This window comes from Scyliorhinus canicula, chromosome 14 (genome assembly GCF_902713615.1).
Source record: "Scyliorhinus canicula chromosome 14, sScyCan1.1, whole genome shotgun sequence".
Classification (NCBI taxonomy): Eukaryota; Metazoa; Chordata; class Chondrichthyes; order Carcharhiniformes; family Scyliorhinidae; genus Scyliorhinus; species Scyliorhinus canicula.
In genome coordinates this window covers 69,298,739-69,319,101 of record NC_052159.1, presented here as the reverse complement: position 1 = coordinate 69,319,101, position 20,363 = coordinate 69,298,739, and the positions used below count along the sequence as shown (strand labels likewise).

The 20,363-nt window shown below is 47.3% G+C and overlaps 1 protein-coding gene across 2 annotated transcripts in view; it reads left to right on the top strand.

Moving 5' to 3' along the window:
* Positions 1-20,363, top strand: part of mrps9 (mitochondrial ribosomal protein S9) — a 151,408-nt gene that overhangs the window by 66,423 nt on the left and 64,622 nt on the right. The gene's annotated exons all lie outside the window — the stretch shown is intronic.

The window sequence follows — 20,363 nt, the reverse complement described above, 5'->3', positions numbered from 1 at the left end:
CCACCAGCTGCTGTGGTGGAATTTGAACCTACATCCTCTGAGCATCAGACTAGGCTTCTGGATTACTAGTCCAGTGACATTAACACTATGCCACTGCCCAAACCGCCCCCCCCCACCTCCTCCGGTGTCTCCACAATGATCCTAACATTGCCTCCTTGTATTTCCCCATCTCCCTGCTGCCCCTCTGCAACATCATCCAAATGTACAGCATTAGTTTTCACATGTATGCAGATTATATCCAGCTCTCCATCCCCACCAGTTCCTCTCTTCTTAGCTATAAACTCTATATCCCTCTCCCTGGAAACTGCAAAATTAAGCTACCAAGAACAGAGGATGCTGGAAAAGTGCAGCAGGTCTAGCAGCATCTGTAAGGAGAGAAAACAGAGTTAATGTTTGTTTGTTTGTTTGCCACCTTAGTGTTACATCTGATCCTGAGATGATCTCCTGACCTCCCGTTCATGTCATCCTAAAACTACCTATTTCTACCTCCGTAAGATCACCCAACATCATTCCTGCCTCAGCTAATTTGCTGCTGAAATCTTCATTCATGCCATTATTACCTCTTAAGTTTGACTATTTCACTGCACTTCTAGCTGGCCTCCCACATTCTTCCCTACATAAACTTGAGGACATCCAAATCTCTGCCTGTGTCGTAACCCACAGCAAGTTTGCATTTTGCCATCACCCCTGTGCTTACTTATTATTTTGGCCTCTGGTCATCTAACACCTTGATTTTTAAATTTTGGTACTTATTTTCAAATCCCTCTGTGACCTTGCCACTCTCTATCTCTGTCATTTCCTCTTTCCCCACAGCCCTCCCCAAGATATTTGCACTCCTCTAATTCTGGCCTTTTGTGCACCCCAGTTTTAATTGCTGTACCGTTGGTGGCTGTGTCTTCATCTGCCTTGGCCCCAAGTTCTAGAGTGTCCTCCCTAGCCCTTTCTACCTCACTTTCCTTCTTTTAGACATGTCTTAAAAATAACCTCATTGAAGCTTTGGCCATCTACCTAATGTCTCCTTGTGTGATTTGGCAGTATTATAATACTCCTATGAAGCGCCTACTAGATTTGTCTTTACATTTAAAGATGCTATTTGTTGATTTGCCGAGTTGACGCACTTTTTTTAAAGCTCCATTCACAAATACTCCTACCTTGAGCAGGATATGCACTGAAGTACAGAAAAAATAAGGAAAGCTAAACAGTATAAAATTCAGCCATCTTTATTATATTTTAGGGTTAACTTTGAGAGACAGGAGCTTTATTCATTCTTGGGGTATTAATGTCGCTAGCAAGGCCAACTTTTATTGCTCAACCAAAGCTGTTCTGAAAAGTGGTGCTCAGCCTCCTCGAACTGCCTCTATAGACATAGACATAGAACAGTACAGCACAGAACAGGCCCTTCGGCCCTCGATGTTGTGCCAAGCAATGATCACCCTACTCAAACCCACGTATCCATCCTATACCCGTAACCCAACAACCCCCCCTTAACCTTACTTTTTAGGACACTACGGGCAATTTAGCATGGCCAATCCACCTAACCCGCACATCTTTGGACTGTGGGAGGAAACCGGAGCACCCGGAGGAAACCCACGCACACACGGGGAGGACGTGCAGACTCCACACAGACAGTGACCCAGCCGGGAATCGAACCTGGGACCCTGGAGCTGTGAAGCGTTTATGCTAACCACCATGCTACCGTGCTGCCCCTTTTTTTTTCTAGATTGAACAAACAGGAGCTGGCCAGTAAGGAAATTTCAGGATTTTGATTTAGCAGCAATGTAGGAATGCTGATGCGTGCCCAACTAAGGATGGTGTGCGACTGAAGAGAGGAACTTTCAGGTGATGGTGTTCTCAATAGCCTGCCGTCCTTGTCCTGCTGGCTCGTAGAAGTTGTAGATTTCCAAGTTCATGCCAAAGAAACCTCGGTGAATTCCTGCTGTAGATCTGTAAATAGTATGTGCTACAGCCACATAACATCAGTGGTGGAGGGAGAGGAGAGGATGTTTAAGTTAGAAAGTGAAATGCTCAAGGATTGCTTCTTCCTGGGTGGTGTTGGGCTTCACAAGCAGCCTTTCAGCTGTACCCATAGAGAATATTCTACCACATTGCAGCCTTACAGGTGATGGAGGCATTTTGGGACATCTAGAGGTGAGCCACTTGCCACAGAATATGCTGACTTAGTAACCATTACATTTATGTGGCTGGTCCAGTTCAGTGTCTGGTCAACAGTGACAGCCAGGATATTGATGGTGGAGGATTTAATGGTGTTTATGCATGTCACTTGTCCAATCGTTATTTAGATAGAAAAAAATTCCCCATTGCACAAAAACTGGTCAAATCTAGCATTTGAGTAGCATCACAACTATCAAGATGCAGGTTAATGTCCTTCATTCAATGACTATTTGGACCTTAGCTGTACTAATATTAGAAGATGAAGCAGATGTGCAAGGTGTGTTTGTGGAATTGGATACACTGCAAATCTATTGTGACCGACAACTGGATTATTTGAGCTGCCCCCCTGTTGTGTGTCCAATAAGAAGTTGCCTGTGGGGATTGTAGGGGAGAGGCTGTAAGGTTAAGGCTGCCTGTGGGGCGAGTGGAGGAGAGGCTGTAAGGGAAAGGCTGCCTGTGGGGCGAGTGGGGGCAGGCTGTAAGGAAAAAGCTGCCTGTGGGACGAATTGGGGGGCAGGCTATAAGGGAAAAGCTGCCTGTGGGGGAGAGGCTGTAAGGGAAAGGCTGCCTGTGGGGGGCAGGCTGTAAGGGAAAGGGTGCCTGTGGGGCAACTGGAGGGCAGGCTGTAAGGGAAAGGCTGCCTGTGGGGCGAGTGGGGGAGAGGCTGTAAGGGAAAGGCTGCCTGTGGGGCGAGTGGGGGCAGGCTGTAAGGAAAAAGCTGCCTGTGGGACGAATTGGGGGGCAGGCTATAAGGGAAAAGCTGCCTGTGGGGGAGAGGCTGTAAGGGAAAGGCTGCCTGTGGGGGGCAGGCTGTAAGGGAAAGGGTGCCTGTGGGGGGGCAGGCTGTAAGGGAAAGGGTGCCTGTGGGGCAACTGGAGGGCAGGCTGTAAGGGAAAGGCTGCCTGTGGGGCGAGTGGGGGAGAGGCTGTAAGGGAAAGGCTGCCTGTGGGGCGAGTGGGGGCAGGCTGTAAGGGAAAGTCTGCCTGTGGGGGAGAGGCTGTAAGGGAAAGGCTGCCTGTGGGGCGAGTGGGGGGCAGGCTGTAAGGGAAAGGCTGCCTGTGGGGAGAGGCTGTAAGGGAAAGGCTCCTGTGGGGCGAATGGGGGGCAGGCTGTAAGGGAAAGGGTGTCAGTGGGGCGAGTTGGGGGCAGGCTGTAAGGGAAAGGCTGCCAGTGGGGGAGAGGCTGTAAGGGAAAGGGTGCCTGTGGGGCGAGTGGGGGAGAGGCTGTAAGGGAAAGGCTGCCTGTGGGGCGAGTGGGGAGCAGGCTGTAAGGAAAAGGCTGCCTGTGGGGGAGAGGCTGTAAGGGAAAGGCTGCCTGTAGGGCGAGTGGGGGGCAGGCTGTAAGGGAAAGGCTGCCTGTGGGGGGCATCCTGTAAGGGAAAGGCTGCCTGTGGGGCGAGTTGGGGGCAGGCTGTAAGGGAAAGGCTGCCTGTGGGGGAGAGGCTGTCAGGGAAAGGCTGCCTGTGGGGCGAATGGGGGGCAGGCTGTAAGGGAAAGGGTGCCTGTAGGGCGAGTGGGGGGCAGGCTGTAAGGGAAAGGGTGCCAGTGGGGCGAGTTGGGGGCAGGCTGTAAGGGAAAGGCTGCCTGTAGAGCGAGTGGGGGGCAGGCTGTAAGGGAAAGGGTGCCAGTGGGGCGAGTTGGGGGCAGGCTGTAAGGGAAAGGCTGCCTGTGGGGGAGAGGCTGTCAGGGAAAGGCTGCCTGTGGGGCGAATGGGGGGCAGGCTGTAAGGGAAAGGCTGCCTCTAGGGCGAGTGGGGGAGAGGCTGTAAGGGAAAGGGTGCCAGTGGGGCGAGTTGGGGGCAGGCTGTAAGGGAAAGGCTGCCTGTAGGGCGAGTGGGGGGCAGGCTGTAAGGGAAAGGGTGCCAGTGGGGCGAGTTGGGGGCAGGCTGTAAGGGAAAGGCTGCCTGTGGGGGAGAGGCTGTCAGGGAAAGGCTGCCTGTGGGGCGAATGGGGGGCAGGCTGTAAGGGAAAGGCTGCCTCTAGGGCGAGTGGGGGAGAGGCTGTAAGGGAAAGGCTGCCTGTGGGGCGAGTGGGGGAGAGGCTGTAAGGGAAAGGCTGCCTGTGGGGCGAGTGGGGGGCAGGCTGTAAGGGAAAGTCTGCCTGTGGGGGAGAGGCTGTAAGGGAAAGGCTGCCTGTGGGGCGAGTGGGGGAGAGGCTGTAAGGGAAAGGCTGCCTGTGGGGGAGAGGCTGTAAGGGAAAGGCTGCCTGTGGGGCGAGTGGGGGGCAGGCTGTAAGGGAAAGGCTGCCTGTGGGGCGAGTGGGGGAGAGGCTGTAAGGGAAAGGCTGCCTGTGGGGCGAGTGGGGGGCAGGCTGTAAGGGAAAGGGTACCAGTGGGGCGAATTGGGGGCAGGCTGTAAGGGAAAGGCTGCCTGTGGGACGAGTTGGGGAGAGGTTGTAAGGGAAAGGCTGCCTGTAGGGCGAGTGGGGGGCAGGCTGTAAGGGAAAGGGTGCCAGTGGGGCGAGTTGGGGGCAGGCTGTAAGGGAAAGGCTGCCTGTGGGGGAGAGGCTGTCAGGGAAAGGCTGCCTGTGGGGCGAATGGGGGGCAGGCTGTAAGGGAAAGGCTGCCTCTAGGGCGAGTGGGGGAGAGGCTGTAAGGGAAAGGCTGCCTGTGGGGCGAGTGGGGGGCAGGCTGTAAGGGAAAGGGTGCCTGTGGGGGAGAGGCTGTAAGGGAAAGGCTGCCTCTAGGGCGAGTGGGGGAGAGGCTGTAAGGGAAAGGCTGCCTGTGGGGCGAGTGGGGGAGAGGCTGTAAGGGAAAGGCTGCCTGTGGGGCGAATGGGGGGCAGGCTGTAAGGGAAAGGCTGCCTCTAGGGCGAGTGGGGGAGAGGCTGTAAGGGAAAGGCTGCCTGTAGGGCGAGTGGGGGGCAGGCTGTAAGGGAAAGGGTACCAGTGGGGCGAATTGGGGGCAGGCTGTAAGGGAAAGGCTGCCTGTGGGGCGAGTGGGGGGCAGGCTGTAAGGGAAAGGCTGCCTGTGGGGCGGTTGGGGGGCAGGCTGTCAGGGAAAGGCTGCCTGTGGGACGAGTTGGGGAGAGGTTGTAAGGAAGAGGCTGCCTGTTGGCTAAGTGGGGCAAGGCTATGAAGAGAGTGCTATGTGGAAAGATTAAACACATTGGTCCTGAAGAATGAGGGGTCATATTGAAACATATAAGATTCTTAGGGGGTTGAGAGGGTAAATGTTGGGAGGATGTTTCCACTCATGGGGGAGTGTGTATCACCAGAGAGCCAAGTCGCAGAATAAGGGGAGGTGCTCTTAAATCTGATTTGAGGAATAATTCCTTACCTCGGTGGTGAATCTTTGGAATTCTTCTAACGAGGAAGCTGTGGCGGCCAAGTCCTTGAACATTTTCAAGGCTGAGATCGATAGGTTTTTGAACAGTCAGGGTAGGGGGGGGGGGTGACATGTTAGCACAGTGGTTAGTGCTGTTGCTTCACAGTGCCAGGGTCCCGTGTTCAATTCCCAGCTTGGGTCACTGTCCGTTCGGAGTCTGCATGTTCTCCCCTTGTCTGCGTAGGTTTCCTCTGGGGGCTCCGGTTTCCTCCCACAAGTCCCGAAAGACATACTTGTTAGGTGAATTGAGGATTTCCACAGTACCTTCATTGCAGGATTAATGTAAGCCTACTTGTGACACTAATAAAGATTATCAATTGAGGGTTACGGAGATGAGACAGGAATGTTAATGTAGTAGTGTTAGAACAGCCATGATCTTATTGATTGGTGGAGCAGGCTCAGAGGGCTGAATGGCCTCCTGTTTCCTATTTCATGAGGCTTTATGGTAAAGGAGAAACTGTGAGCTGAGGGAAGTGGAGGGAAGATGTTGTCAGGGAGCGGCTGCGAGCTGGGGGGTGTGCAGGGTGGGCTACTGGCAGGAGAAACAGCCAGGAAGTTGATATTGTCCTCTGATTTTCCATGTAGTTTGTCCAATTCATGTTTCAGCATGTCGGGTCATTTAGGAATCACCCACTGCGTAAGCAACTACCATGCCAGCTATCTTACTGAATCAGTGTTCAGTCCTGTGAAGTGAAAGAAATAAATTAGTCATCTTGTTTGTAGCTTCATAAAAATGGACTTTTGTTGTTGTTTTGAATCGGAAGATATATTTCTAATATATTTCAAAATTTGCCGACCATGAGTGAGAAAAATATTGAAATGTGGCCCCGGCACAAAAAGGTTCAGTGCCCCTCCACTGGAATGTGTTGGCTCTTGCTTTTGTAGCCAGTGGAGCACTGTATCTTTCCCAAATGGCTATCATCAACAACATGGAATTAATCAGTTTCAACCTAATAACGCATTCTAAAGCACTTCTGAAGTGTTTATCGTACAGAATTTAACACCAACTGATTTAAGAGGTATAAGGTACTTTGCACCTATTCTGCCATTCAGTAAGGTCACAAATCTGTTCTCCTACATTATCCCTAAATCTCCTCCTCGATCTAGATTATAAATACTTGAGGCCTCAGCACTGATCCTTGTGTTACCTGACTAATTACAATCAGCCAAACTGAAAATGACTAATTCAATCCCATTCTTCAGTTTTCTGTGCATTAACCAATTCTTAGTGCATGTATTATCCATCATTCCATGAGCCTTAATTTTGTGTACTAACCTCTTTTGTGGCTTTTATCTAATGCTATTTGAAAATCCAAATGCACTACGCCTACTGATTTCTCTTTTATCTACCTTGCTCGTTTTAACCTTAAAACTGTTTAGGTGGACGAGGGTATGTGGTGTATATGGATTTCAGTAAAGCGTTTGATAAGGTTCCCAACGGTAGGCTATTGCAGAAAATACTGAGGCATGGGATTGAGGGTGATTTAGCAGTTTGGATCAGAAATTGGCTAGCTGTCAGAAGACAGAGGGTGGTGGTTGATGGGAAATGTTCAGCCTGGAGTTCAGTTACTAGTGGTGTACCCCAAGGATCTGTTTTGGGGCCACTGTTGTTTGTTATTTTCATAAATGACCTGGAGGAGGGTGTAGAAGGATGGGTGTGTAAATTGGCGGATGACACTTAAGTCGGTGGCGTTGTGGACAGTGCGGAAGGATGTTGCAGGTTACAGAGGGACATAGATAAGCTGCAGAGCTGGGCTGAGAAGTGGTAAATGGAGTTTCATGCAGAAAAGTATGAGGTGATTCATTTTGGAAGGAGTAACAGGAATACAGAGTACTGGGCTAATGTAAGATTCTTGGTAGTGTGGATGAGCAGAGAGATCTCGGTATCCATGTACATAGATCCCTGAAAGTTGCCACCCAGGTTGATGGGGTTGTTAAGAAGGCGTATGGTGTGTTATCCTTTATTGGGTGAGTGATTGAGTTTCAGAGCCATGAGGTCATGTTGCAGCAGTACAAAACTCTGGTGCGGCCGCATTTGGAGTATTGCATGCAGTTCTGGTCGCCGCATTATAGGAAGGATGTGGAAGCATTGGAAAGGGTGCAGAGGAGATTTACCAGCATATTGCCTGGTATGGAGGGAAGATCTTATGAGGAAAAGCTGAGGGACTTGAGGTTGTTTTCGTTAGAGAGAAGAAGTTAAGAGGTGACTCACTTGAGGCATACAAGATGATCAGAGGATTAGTTAGGATGGACAGTGAGAGCCTTCTTCCTTGGATGGTGATGGCTAGCCCGAGGGGGCATAGCTTTAAATTGAGGGGAAATAGATATAGGACAGATGTCAGAGGTAGGTTCTTTACTCAAAGTAGGGGCGTGGAATGCCCTGCCTGCAACAGTAGTGGACTCGCCAACATTAAGGGCATTTAAGTGGTCATTGGATAAACATATGGATGATAAGGGAATGGTGTAGCTGGGCTTTAGATTGGTTTCACAGGTCGGCGCAACATCGAGGGCCGAAGGACCTGACCTGTACTGTAATGTTCTATTGTTCTGTTGACTTTAAGTCCCCAATTACCATGTCCCTAATAATAAGTAATTGTCAGATTAACTGCCGATCATTCCTTGTCTTTCTCCCTCCTTTCTTGAATTCCTCCAAAATCTGAGGATTCCTGGAAGATCAAACCACCATCTCCATAGCCACCTCCTTTAAAACATTAAGATGTGGGCCTTCAGGTCCAGTGGATTTGTCAACTTTTAGTCCTATTAATTTCTCGCTTACCATTTCTTTGCTGATACTAATTTCTCTAAATGCCTCATTCCCGCAATACCCTTGATTCCCCACTATTTACATTATTAATGTCTTCTAGGATGGAGACAGATAAAACAACATTGTTTGATGTCTCTGTTTATTCCTCATTTCCATTATAATTGAATCTGTCTCTGTCTCTAAAGGACCCGCATTTTCTTTGGCTGATCACTGCCGCCCCATTCCTTTGAAGATATACCTTCAATGGAATGGGGTAGCACAGTGGTTAGCACTGATGCATCACGGCGCCGAGGACCCGGGTTTGCTCCCGGCCCTGGGTCACTGTCCATGTGGAGTTTGCAGTTTCCTTGTGTTTGCGTGTGCTTCTCCTCCACAATCCAAAGATGTGCAGGATTGTTGGCCCTTGGCTGCCAAATAATTTACACCATTGTCAGTTGAAACACAATTACTGTTCATGAAATATGCACTAATTACAATGGAATAACGGCAAGCTAACCTACTACACCTCCCCCCCCCCCCCCCCCCCCCCCTTCAGCTGTCCCACCCTCTACCCTCACATGCACAAGACAAACAAATGGGTTGAAAGGGGTGAAAATAATGGGGATTACGGTAAAAATGGACAGGTCCTTGCTTTCGATGTTGAATTTTTTGCAGTGGGCTGTCCTCCCAGCACTCTTAAGTGATCAAAGCCAACAGCGTACAGTTGCTGATGGACTTCTGGCAGTAACATTCATTCAGTACTCACAGGCAATAGGATTTCTTGTTCTGGAGAGCCTTTATTAAACCGGGTATTCAACCCCAAAGAATAATCTTTGAGACTACTCTTATAAGACACTTGGGGCGGAATTCTCCGCTCCCCCGAAAAATCGGGAAGGCCGTCGTGAACTTGGCCAACTTTCACGACGGCCTCGGAGGCCGGTCCTCTCACCTTATTCACCCCCACCCGGGGGGCTAGGAGTGGCCCTCCGTAACTCTTGGCTGCCGGGACTTGACGCTTTGCGTCAAGTCGGCGCGCCGAGAATGACGCGGCCAGCGTGCCTAAGTGACGTCAGCCGCGCAGGTTGGCCGGCTCCAACCCGTGCATGCACGGCTGATGTCACGACGGCTGACGGCTCAAACCCGCGCATGCGCGGTTGCCGTCTTCCCCTCCGCTGCCCCGCAAGACGTGGCAGCTTGATCTTGTGGGGCGGCGGAGGGGAAAGAGTGCGTCCCTTTGAGACGCCGGCCCGACGATCGGTGGGCACCAATCGCGGGGCCAGTCCCCTCCCGAGCACGGCCGTGGTTCTCATTCCCCTCTCTGCCCCCCATAAGCTTCAAACCAGCTTTTGCCGCCATGTTCACGACATCAGCGACCAGGTGTGGTTGCCGTAGTTGTGAACCGGTCGCGAACGGCAGGCCGCTCGGCCCATTTGGGCCGGAGAATCGCCGGTCGCCGTGAAAAACGGCGAGCGCCGATTCTTCTGAGTGGGGGCTGGGAGAATCGCGGGGGGCATCAGGGGGCGTGTCGTGAGTCGCCCAGCCCTCCCGCGATTCTCCCACCCGGCGTGGGGAGCGGAAAATCGCGCCTTTCGTCTCCCATCAAACCCATCTTCCAGCCAGAGTTTTTTCATCTCAATCCTTTACAGTTCCACTAAAATAACCTCCAGACTTACTGGGGGGGGGGGGGGGGGGAAAGAGTTCTTACACTGGATTTTTCAGAGCAATTTCATCATACCAGACAGTGAAAATCAGAGCAGCTTTTTTCCAGCTTCTGAACTGAAAGCGAAACTACAACCCAGCCTTACTGGGAAGAGAGACATGCAGATAAATCAGAACCAAACATGATAGGCCATCAGCAAAGCCCAGAATTTCGAGCCAGTGCATTGGCTGGCAGCCAAGCCCATCAATCTGAGTCATCACTGACGTCAGTCAAATAGTTTTGGAATCTGCTTGTTTGAATTAAAGGCTACTGCATGCAGACTGCTTTCTTAAAGTCTCCAGGTAAAGATACAGGTTACCTCAAGTCACATGTCCCTAAGTCAACCACAGGTCAAAATTGAAATAGCGAAAAAAAGGAGAAAACGGGGTTTAAATAGGAGGATCCTTACACCTACTATATTGAGTAAATTAACTGTGCAAAGATACTTTTAACTGCAAATTTGTTGTCACCATCTCGTGCGGAGTGCAACACAGCCCATTTCACCTGCCTGATCTTTTTCCACCTAGTTATAAGGTACCAGTAAGAAAATATGTATTTGTAAGATGAAAAATGGAAGCCAACTAATGCAAATATAGCATGGCGTGGCTGAAAAAGGAGTGTACTTGTATGCTGTGTATGTGCAAAAACGTGATTTTTGGGGCCAGACAAATGAGGTTGTCTTCTACATCAGGTTGACTTGTTTTGTACTGTATTGCCCTTACTGCATAAACCCTATTTTCCAATTTACACAGCTGACACTGCAACTACCTTCAGAGGACCTATAAACTACTCCCACAAATATCTTCTGCTTCCTGTCCTATCTTTGATTTGTGCAAACTAATGTTACATCTTTATTTTTCTGAGCCAGGATATTTGTCTTTATCCCATCGTTTATCATCAGGGCGCACCTCTCTTTTATTTTCCTCATCTCTTCTAAAAGACAATGCTTTATTCCCAACCACGTCTCCGTAATTGCTTTGAGATCAGAATCATTTATTTCTATCCATGCTGTTAATTTATCCATTTTGTTTTGAATCATTTGCAGTCTGATATAGCACCTTTAGTTTGAACTGACTTTTCTATTTTTGCAGCTGTCATGTCAGTTGTAAATGCTCTCCTAATATTGAGTTCTTTTCCCTTTCCTGAATTACTCTGCTCATTTTCACCAGCTTTGACATTTCACTTAGTAATTTTGAATTTACTTCTTTTTGAGTTTCCCCACCTTTTCTCCACACTCAACAGCCTTTAGTTTAAAGTCCTATCGACCACCCTAGTTCTATTTTCCTGGACACTGATCCCAGGATGGTTTAAGTGAAGCTAACCAAATGGAATAGTTCCCTATTCCCAGTACTGGTACCATAGTTGAAATCTCTGCTTCCCACGTCATTCTTTCAACCAGGCATTTTGCCGAATCAGTTTGCCCTGATGGCAATTTTCATATGGCTCAGTCAATAATCCAGAGACTATCATAAGATAAGAACATAAGAACTAGGAGCAGGAGTAGGCCATCTGGCCCCTCGAGCCTGCTCCGCCATTCAATGAGATCATGGCTGATCTTTTGTGGACTCAGCTCCACTTTCCGGCCCGAACACCATAACCCTTAATCCCTTTATTCTTCAAAAAACTATCTATCTTTACCTTAAAAACATGTAATGAAGGAGCCTCAACTGCTTCACTGGGCAAGGAATTCCATAGATTCACAACCCTTTGGGTGAAGAAGTTCCTCCTAAACTCAGTTCTAAATCTACTTCCCCTTATTTTGAGGCTATGCCCCCTAGTTCTGCTGTCACCCGCCAGTGGAAACAACCTGCCCGCATCTATCCTATCTATTCCCTTCATAATTTTAAATGTTTCTATAAGATCCCCCCTCATCCTTCTAAATTCCAACGAGTACAGTCCCAGTCTACTCAACCTCTCCTCATAATCCAACCCCTTCAGCTCTGGGATTAACCTAGTGAATCTCCTCTGCACACCCTCCAGCGCCAGTACGTCCTTTCTCAAGTAAGGAGACCAAAACTGAACACAATACTCCAGGTGTGGCCGCACTAACACCTTATACAATTGCAACATAACCTCCCTAGTCTTAAACTCCATCCCTCTAGCAATGAAGGACAAAATTCCATTTGCCTTCTTAATCACCTGTTGCACTTGTAAACCAACCTTCTGTGACTCATGCACTAGCACACCCAAGTCTCTCTGAACAGCGGCATGCTTTAATATTTTATCGTTTAAATAATAATCCCGTTTGCTGTTATTCCTACCAAAATGGATAACCTCACATTTGTCAACATTGTATTCCATCTGCCAGACCCGAGCCCATTCACTTAACCTATCCAAATCCCTCTGCAGACTTCCAGTATCCTCTGCACTTTTCGCTTTACCACTCATCTTAGTGTCATCTGCAAACTTGGACACATTGCCCTTGGTCCCCAACTCCAAATCATCAATGTAAATTGTGAACAATTGTGGGCCCAACACGGATCCCTGAGGGACACCACTAGCTACTGATTGCCAACCAGAGAAACACCCATTTATCCCAACTCTTTGCTTTCTATTAATTAACCAATCCTCTATCCATGCTACTACTTTACCCTTAATGCCATGCATCTTTATCTTATGCAGCAACCTTTTGTGTGGCACCTTGTCAAAGGCTTTCTGGAAATCCAGATATACCACATCCATCGGCTCCCCGTTATCTACTGCACTGGTAATGTCCTCAAAAAATTCCACTAAATTAGTTAGGCACGACCTGCCTTTTACGAACCCATGCTGCGTCTGCCCAATGGGACAATTTCTATCCAGATGCCTCGCAATTTCTTCCTTGATGATAGATTCCAGCATCTTCCCTATTACCGAAGTTAAACTCACTGGCCTATAATTTCCTGCTTTCTGCCTACCTCCTTTTTTAAACAGTGGCGTCACGTTTGCTAATTTCCAATCCACCGGGACCACCCCAGAGTCTAGTGAATTTCGGTAAATTATCACTAGTGCATCTGCAATTTCCCTAGCCATCTCTTTTAGCACTCTGGGATGCATTCTATCAGGGCCAGGAGACTTGTCTACCTTTAGCCCCATTAGCTTGCCCATCACTCCCTCCTTAGTGATAACAATCGTCTCAAGGTCCTCACCTGTCATAGCCTCATTTCTATCAGTCACTGGCATGTTATTTGTGTCTTCCACTGTGAAGACCGACCCAAAAAACCTGTTCAGTTCCTCAGCCATTTCCTCATTTCCCATTATTAAAACTCCCTTCTCATCCTCTAAAGGACCAATATTTACCTTAGCCACTCTTTTTTGTCTTATATATTTGTAAAACCTTTTACTGTCTGTTTTTATATTCTGAGCAAGTTTACTCTCATACTCTATCTTACTCTTCTTTATAGCTTTTTTAGTAGCTTTCTGTTGCCCCCTAAAGATTTCCCAGTCCTCTAATCTCCCAGCAATCTTTGCCACTTTATATGCTTTTTCCTTCAATTTGATACTCTCCCTTATTTCCTTAGATATCCACGGTCGATTTTCCCTCTTTCTTCCGTCCTTCCTTTTTGTTGGTATAAACCTTTGCTGAGCACTGTGAAAAATCGCTTGGAAGGTTCTCCACTGTTCCTCAACTGTTCCACCATAAAGTCTTAGCTCCCAGTCTACCTTAGCTAGTTCTTCTCTCATCCCCTTGTAATCTCCTTTGTTTAAACACAAAACACTAGTATTTGATTTTACTTTCTCACCCTCCATCTGTATTTTAAATTCCACCATATTGTGATCGCTCCTTCCGAGAGGATCCCTAACTATGAGATCATGAATCAATCCTGTCTCATTACACAGGACAAGATCTAGGACCGCTTGTTCCCTCGTAGGTTCCATTACATACTGTTCTAGGAAACTATCGCGGATACATTCTATAAACTCCTCCTCACGGTTGCCTTGACCGACCTGGTTAAACCAATCGACATGTAGATTAAAATCCCCCATGATAACTGCTGTACCATTTCTACATGCATCAGTTATTTCTTTGTTTATTGCCTGCCCCACCATCTCGTTACTATTTGGTGGCCGATAGACTACTCCTATCAGTGACTTTTTCGCCTTACTATTCCTGATTTCCACCCAAATGGATTCAACCTTATCCTCCATAGCACCGATGTCATCCCTTACTATTGCCCGGATGTCATCCTTAAATAACAGAGCAACACCACCTCCCTTACCATCCACTCTGTCCTTCCGAATAGTTTGATACCCTCGGATATTTAACTCCCAGTCGTGACCATCCTTTAACCATGTTTCAGTAATGGCCACTAAATCATAGTCCTTCACGATGATTTGTGCCACCAACTCATTTACTTTATTCCGAATACTACGAGCATTCAGGTAAAGTACACTTATGTTGGTTTTTTTACCTCTGTTTTGAATCTTAACATCTCCAGTTTTATTCCTTTTGTTACTGGGCCTATTCACTGTGCTCCCCTCAGTCACTGTACCTTGTACTGTCGCCCTTATGGATTTCTGACTATGTCTTCTCTGCCTTGCACTTTTCCCCTTACTTCCTTTTGTTTCTGTCCCTGTTTTACTACCTTCCAACTTCCAGCATTGGTTCCCATCCCCCTGCCACATTAGTTTAAACCCTCCCCAACAGCTCTAGAAAACACCCCCCCTAGGACTATCGCTGAGGTTCTGTTTTAATCTCAGTCTTGGCTCCTCAAATTCTCTCAGAAAAACAACATTCTGAGTTCTACCTTTGTCATTCGGTCCTACATGGGCTGCCACAGATGGATCATCCCCGTCCCTACTCCCAAGTTCTTTATAGCAGCAAGATTAACCTTGGCACCAGGCAGCAACACAACCATTGGAATTCTCTGTCACAGTTGCAAAAAACTGTATCTATCTTCCTTACTGTACAGACTCTTATCACTGCCATACTCCCTGTAACAACCCCCACCCTCCATTTGAATAGCTTCTGTAACATGGTCAATTTGCTCTGCAAACTTTGCCCTAAGACAGATAGCAAGAATCTTTACCCTTTTGGATAAGGGCAAAGGCCAAGGTTCTCCGGCACTCCACTTATCTACCTGACACAGCCACAGCCTCATCTCCATGACAACTAACCAGGCCTGCATGACTGCTTAACCTAGGGGATGTGACTCTCTGGATCCAAGTGCCAGGTAGCTCACTCTCCTCCTGATACCCCACTCCTATTCAGCCAAATAACTGCTGAAGTTCCTCGAGATGCAGACATTTGCAACAGATGTAGTTATCCAGGATTGCAAGACTGCTTCCCAGAGTCCCACATGTTAATGTTGAATTTTATTTGTTTATGGGATGTGGGCGTCGCTGGTTGGCATTTATTGCCCCTCCCTAGTTGCCTTCAGAAGGTGGTGGTGAGCTGCCTTGAACCACTGCAATTCATGAAGTAGAGATACACCCACAGTGCTGTTAGGGAGGGAATTCCAGGATTTTAACACAGTGAAGGAACGGAGATATTATTTCCAAGTCAGGATGTTGAGTGACTTGGAGATGGAGGTGTTCCCATGTATCTGTTGCTCTTGTACTCCTAGATGGTAATTGTTGCCAGTTTGGAAGGTGTTGCCTAAGAACCTTGGTAGTGCATCTTATAAATGATAATCATGGCTGTCACTGTTCACCTGTGGTGGAGGGATCGAATGTTTGTGGAAGGGGTAGCAATCCAGTGGGCTGCTTTCTCCTGCATGATGTCCAGATTCATGAGTGCATTTATTCAGGCAAGTGGAGTGTATTCCATTACATTCCTGATTTGTGCCTTGGAGATTCTGGATAGGCTTTTGGGCGTCAGGAGTTTCTTGCTGCAGGATATCTAGCCTTTGACTTGCTCTGGTAGCCATAGCATTTATATAGCTATTCCAGTTCAGTTTCAGTTCGGTGGTAACCCGCAGGAGATTGATATTGGGGAATTCAAATGGCAATGCCATTGAATGTTGAGGAATTATGAGGTTTTTCTACGTTTGGACATGAACAGCTTCAGTACCTCAGGAGTCACGAGTGATACTGAACAATTGTGCAGTCATCTGCGAACATCTCCACTTGAAGAAAAGTCATTGATGAAGTAGCTGAAGATTGTTTAACCTGGGACACTATCCCAAGGAACTCCTACAGTGATGTCCTGGAGCTGAGATGATTGACCATCCAACCACCACGACCATCTTCTTTTGTGTTAGGTATGACTGCAGCCAGTGGAGAGTCTTCCCCCTGATTCTCATTGACTCCAGTTTAGCTTGGGTTCCTTAATGCCATACTCAATCAAATGCTTCCGTGATGTCAAGGGCAGTCACTCTCGTCTCACATCAGAAATTCAGCTCTTTTAACCAAGGCTGTAATGGGGTCAGGAGAGTGACCCTGGCGGAACCAGAATGTTCATGAGCAAGTTATTGCTGAGTAAGTGCAGCTTGGTAGCACTGTTAAGACTCCTTCTATCACTTTGCTGATGATGGAAAGTATACTGATAGGGCGGGAATTGCCTGGGTTGCATTTGTCCTTTCCTTGTGTACAGGGCATACATGGGCAATTTTCCACATTACTGAGTAGATAGCAGTGTTTTAGCTGTACAGTAACAGTTGGGCTAGAAGTACGGCAAGTTCTGGAGCAAAAGTCTTCAGTACTATTGTCGGGGCCCATAGCTTTTGCAGTATCCAAAGCTTTCAGCTGTTTGTTGATATCACGTAGAATGAATCGTATTAGCTGAAGACAGACATCTGTGCTGTTGGGAAGCTCCAGAGGAGACCAAGATGGGTCATCCACTTGGAATGTCTGGCTGAAGATCATTGTGATGTTTTGCACACAAGTGCTGGACTTCCACATCATTGGAGGAGGAAGCTCCACAAATATCTCCATCCTCGGTGAGTTGTTTAATTGTCCATCACCATTCATGGCTAGATCTGGCAAGACTGCAGAGCTTAGATCTGATCCGTTGGTTGTGTAATCAGCTTTGCCTATTGCTTGCTATTCATGTTGTTTGGTACGCAAGTAGTTCTCTGTTGTAGCTTCACCAGGTTGACACTTCATTTTTAGGTATACCTGGTGTTATTCCTGGCATGCTCTCCTGCATTCTTCATTGAACCAGGGTTGATCCCTTGGCTTGATGGCAATCGTAAAGTGGGGAATATGCCAGGCCATGAGTTTGCAGATTGTGGTTGAGTACAATTCTGCTGCTGCTAATGGCCAACAGAGTCTCATGGATGTCCAGTCTGGAGTTCCGAGATCAGTTCGAAGTCTATTCCATTGAGCATGGTGGTAGTGCCACACAACATGATTGGGTATCCTCAGTGTGAAGATGGGACTTTGTCATCACCTTTTGAGTGATACTGTCACTGACTGATGCATCTGCGGCAGGCAGGTTGGTGAGGATGAGGTCAAGTATGTTTTTCCCTTGTTGGTTCCCTTACCACCTGCTGCAGTCCCAACTATGTGCTTTAGGACTGTGCCAGCTCGGTCTGAGGTGATACTACCAAGCCACTCTTGGTAATGGACATTGAGCTACCACACCCAGAGTGCATTCTGCATGCCTCAGTGCTTCTTGCAAGTGGTGTTCCATAAGAAGAGTACCGATTCATCGGCTGAGGGGGGAAGGTACGTGGTACTCAGCAGGAAATTTCCTTTCTCATGTTTGACCTGGTGCCATGAGACTTCATGGGGTCTGGAGTCAATTTTTTGAGGGCTCCCAGGACAACTCCCTCCCAACTCTAAACCACTGTGCCGCCACCACTGCTGGGTCTGTCCTGCCAGTGAGACAGGACATGAGGCTTAGCGACATTATCTGTAAGGTATGATTCTGTAAGTGTGACTAGTCAGGCTGTTACTCGACTAGTCTGTGGGATAGCTCTCCCAATTTTGGCACAAGCTCCCACATGTTAGTGAGGAGGTCTTTGCAGGACTACAGGACTGGGATTGCCATTGTTGTTTCTGGTGCCTAGATTGATAGTGGGTGACGGGTTCAGTTTCATTCCTTTTGTTTTCCTCGTAGCGGTTGGAAAAATTGAGTAGCTTGTTAGGCCTTATCAGAGGGCAGAGTCAACCACATTGCTGTGGATAGATAGAACAGTACAGCACAGAACAGGCCCTTCGGCCCTCGATGTTGTGCCGAGCAATGATCACCCTACTCAAACCCACGTATCCACCCTATACCTGTAACCTTACTTTTTAGGACACTACGGGCAATTTAGCATGGCCAATCCACCTAACCCGCACATCTTTGGACTGTGGGAGGAAACCGGAGCACCCGGAGGAAACCCACGCACACACGGGGAGGACGTGCAGACTCCACACAGACAGTGACCCAGCCGGGAATCGAACCTGGGACCCTGGAGCTGTGAAGCATTTATGCTAACCACCATGCTACCGTGCTGCCTTTGACAACAGCCCCTCCACAAACCACCTTCAAATTAGGCTGACTGCACTGCACGTATGCAAATTTCCCGTAGCTCTGCTCTGCTGCCCTCTGCTGGATCTGGAGTCATGTGTGGGCCAGACCAGGTAAGAGGGCAGATTTCCTTCCCTAAAGGACATTAGCGAACCAATTGAGTTTTTAGAACAATTGACAATGGTTTCATGGTCGCCATCAGACTTTTGATTCCAGATGTATTATTGAGTTTAAATTCCATCTGCTGTGGTGGGATTCAAACCCAAGACCCCAGAGGACTGGGTAAGTAGTACATTGACAATACCACTGCGCCACCACCTCCTCCGACCACCATTCCTCTCTAATTGTGTTTTATTTAATTAAAATGAAATTATAATTCATCTGTAGTTTTGTTAAGAAATTAGATATTTAGCTGTTTATTCAGCCAATTAATCTCCCTCCGAGCTCTACTTCCTGTGCGAACTGCGATCTAATTTTTCAGCGTTTCTGTTTTGGTTTCACTTCCTGTTCCTAATTTAAGTTTGCAGTAGTTATTAATGACTGTATTAATTTATAATATTTACTTGACTGCTTATTTAGAAATAAATTATATATTTGCAATAATTATATAATAATTGAAATGCTTAGCTCTATCTTCTTTGGATCAGCTACCCCATCTCATTCTGTTAATTATGACTTTGTGATTTTTCTCTGGGGTTTTTTCTCAGCCCAGCTGTATAGAGGGTAGTGACCAAAGGCTCAGTCAAAGAGTTAGGTTTAAGGGACTATTAAAGGGAAATACAGAGTGACTTTGGAGTGAATTCTGGCTATTAAGCACTTGCCAGGTAACAGCAAGGATGTGCAACATAAATTGTGGATCCACAATTACACCGAGCTTCCAGTAAGTTCCTGCATCCGTGTTTTGGCAAGTAGTACTTTCATTGACTGCTTTCAGACAGTTTCATAAATGTACCATCAGCAGTAACGCCTATTCTGATGATCTTTCTTCTGGCCACGCCAGGACAAATCTCCCAGAATCCTTTAGATGGTTGCAGGATGAGTCTGTCTGACTAGAGAGCATTCCCCTCCCATGACTAGCCATGAGAGCTCACAAAGCCAAAACAGCCCCAACTCTCTGCTAACCACATAAACCTGCTGTCTGTCTGAGATGTTCATTGATTTGCAGGGAAATGTGTAACCTGATCCCAAAAATGTCGTCCTCTGTCCCATGACAACAGAAAACACATTTACCTTGCATCTAGATAGAAATGCTGATTAGCTATTCTTGACCCAAAATTCAAACACCGTTTCATCTAAGTAGTAAATTGACAGTTTACAGCATAACTATTTACAACCTGCCACCTGCAGCACCTTTCTGGGACCTTTTATGACTCAGTGTCTACACTGATGCCAACGTCGCCATATAAATGCCTTGCACCTTTTTCCCAGTAAAACAGTCTACGCCTTCTATTGTTTTGTCAAACTACCCAGGCTTACGGTCAGGCTAACTTCAAAACCTATCACATGACCCTAAACTTCAAAATACAGTTCCAAAAAATAATCTTATAAACCTCATTGTAGCACTAGGGAGCTGGCAGATTGGCTTCCAATCGGTGAACAATTAAATTGGGAACAGTCTCAGCCAGAATTGGAGGGGCACACATACCAGATTGTAGATGCAGGGTTGGAGGAGATTGGAGAGATGGGAAAGAGTGAGACCATGGAGAGAATTGAAAACAAGGATGAGTTTATTAACATTGGTTCGTGTTTAAATAACACTTAATTGTAGATCAGCAAGCAGAGGGTGATGGTTGAATGGCAGTCATGCAAGATTAAATATGAGTAGCAGAGTTTTGGATGTCCTCCAGTTTATGGAGGAAAGTATCTGGGTGGCTAGCTTGGAATGCATTGGAATAGTCAAGACTAAAGGTAACAAAGGCATGAGACAGAGTTGTAACAACAGATGAGCTGAGGTGGTAGTGGAATTGAGTGATGTTATGGAGGTGGAAATAGATGGTTTTGGTGATAGTGTGGATATGTGGTTAGAAAGTTATCGTGCGTGGTCAG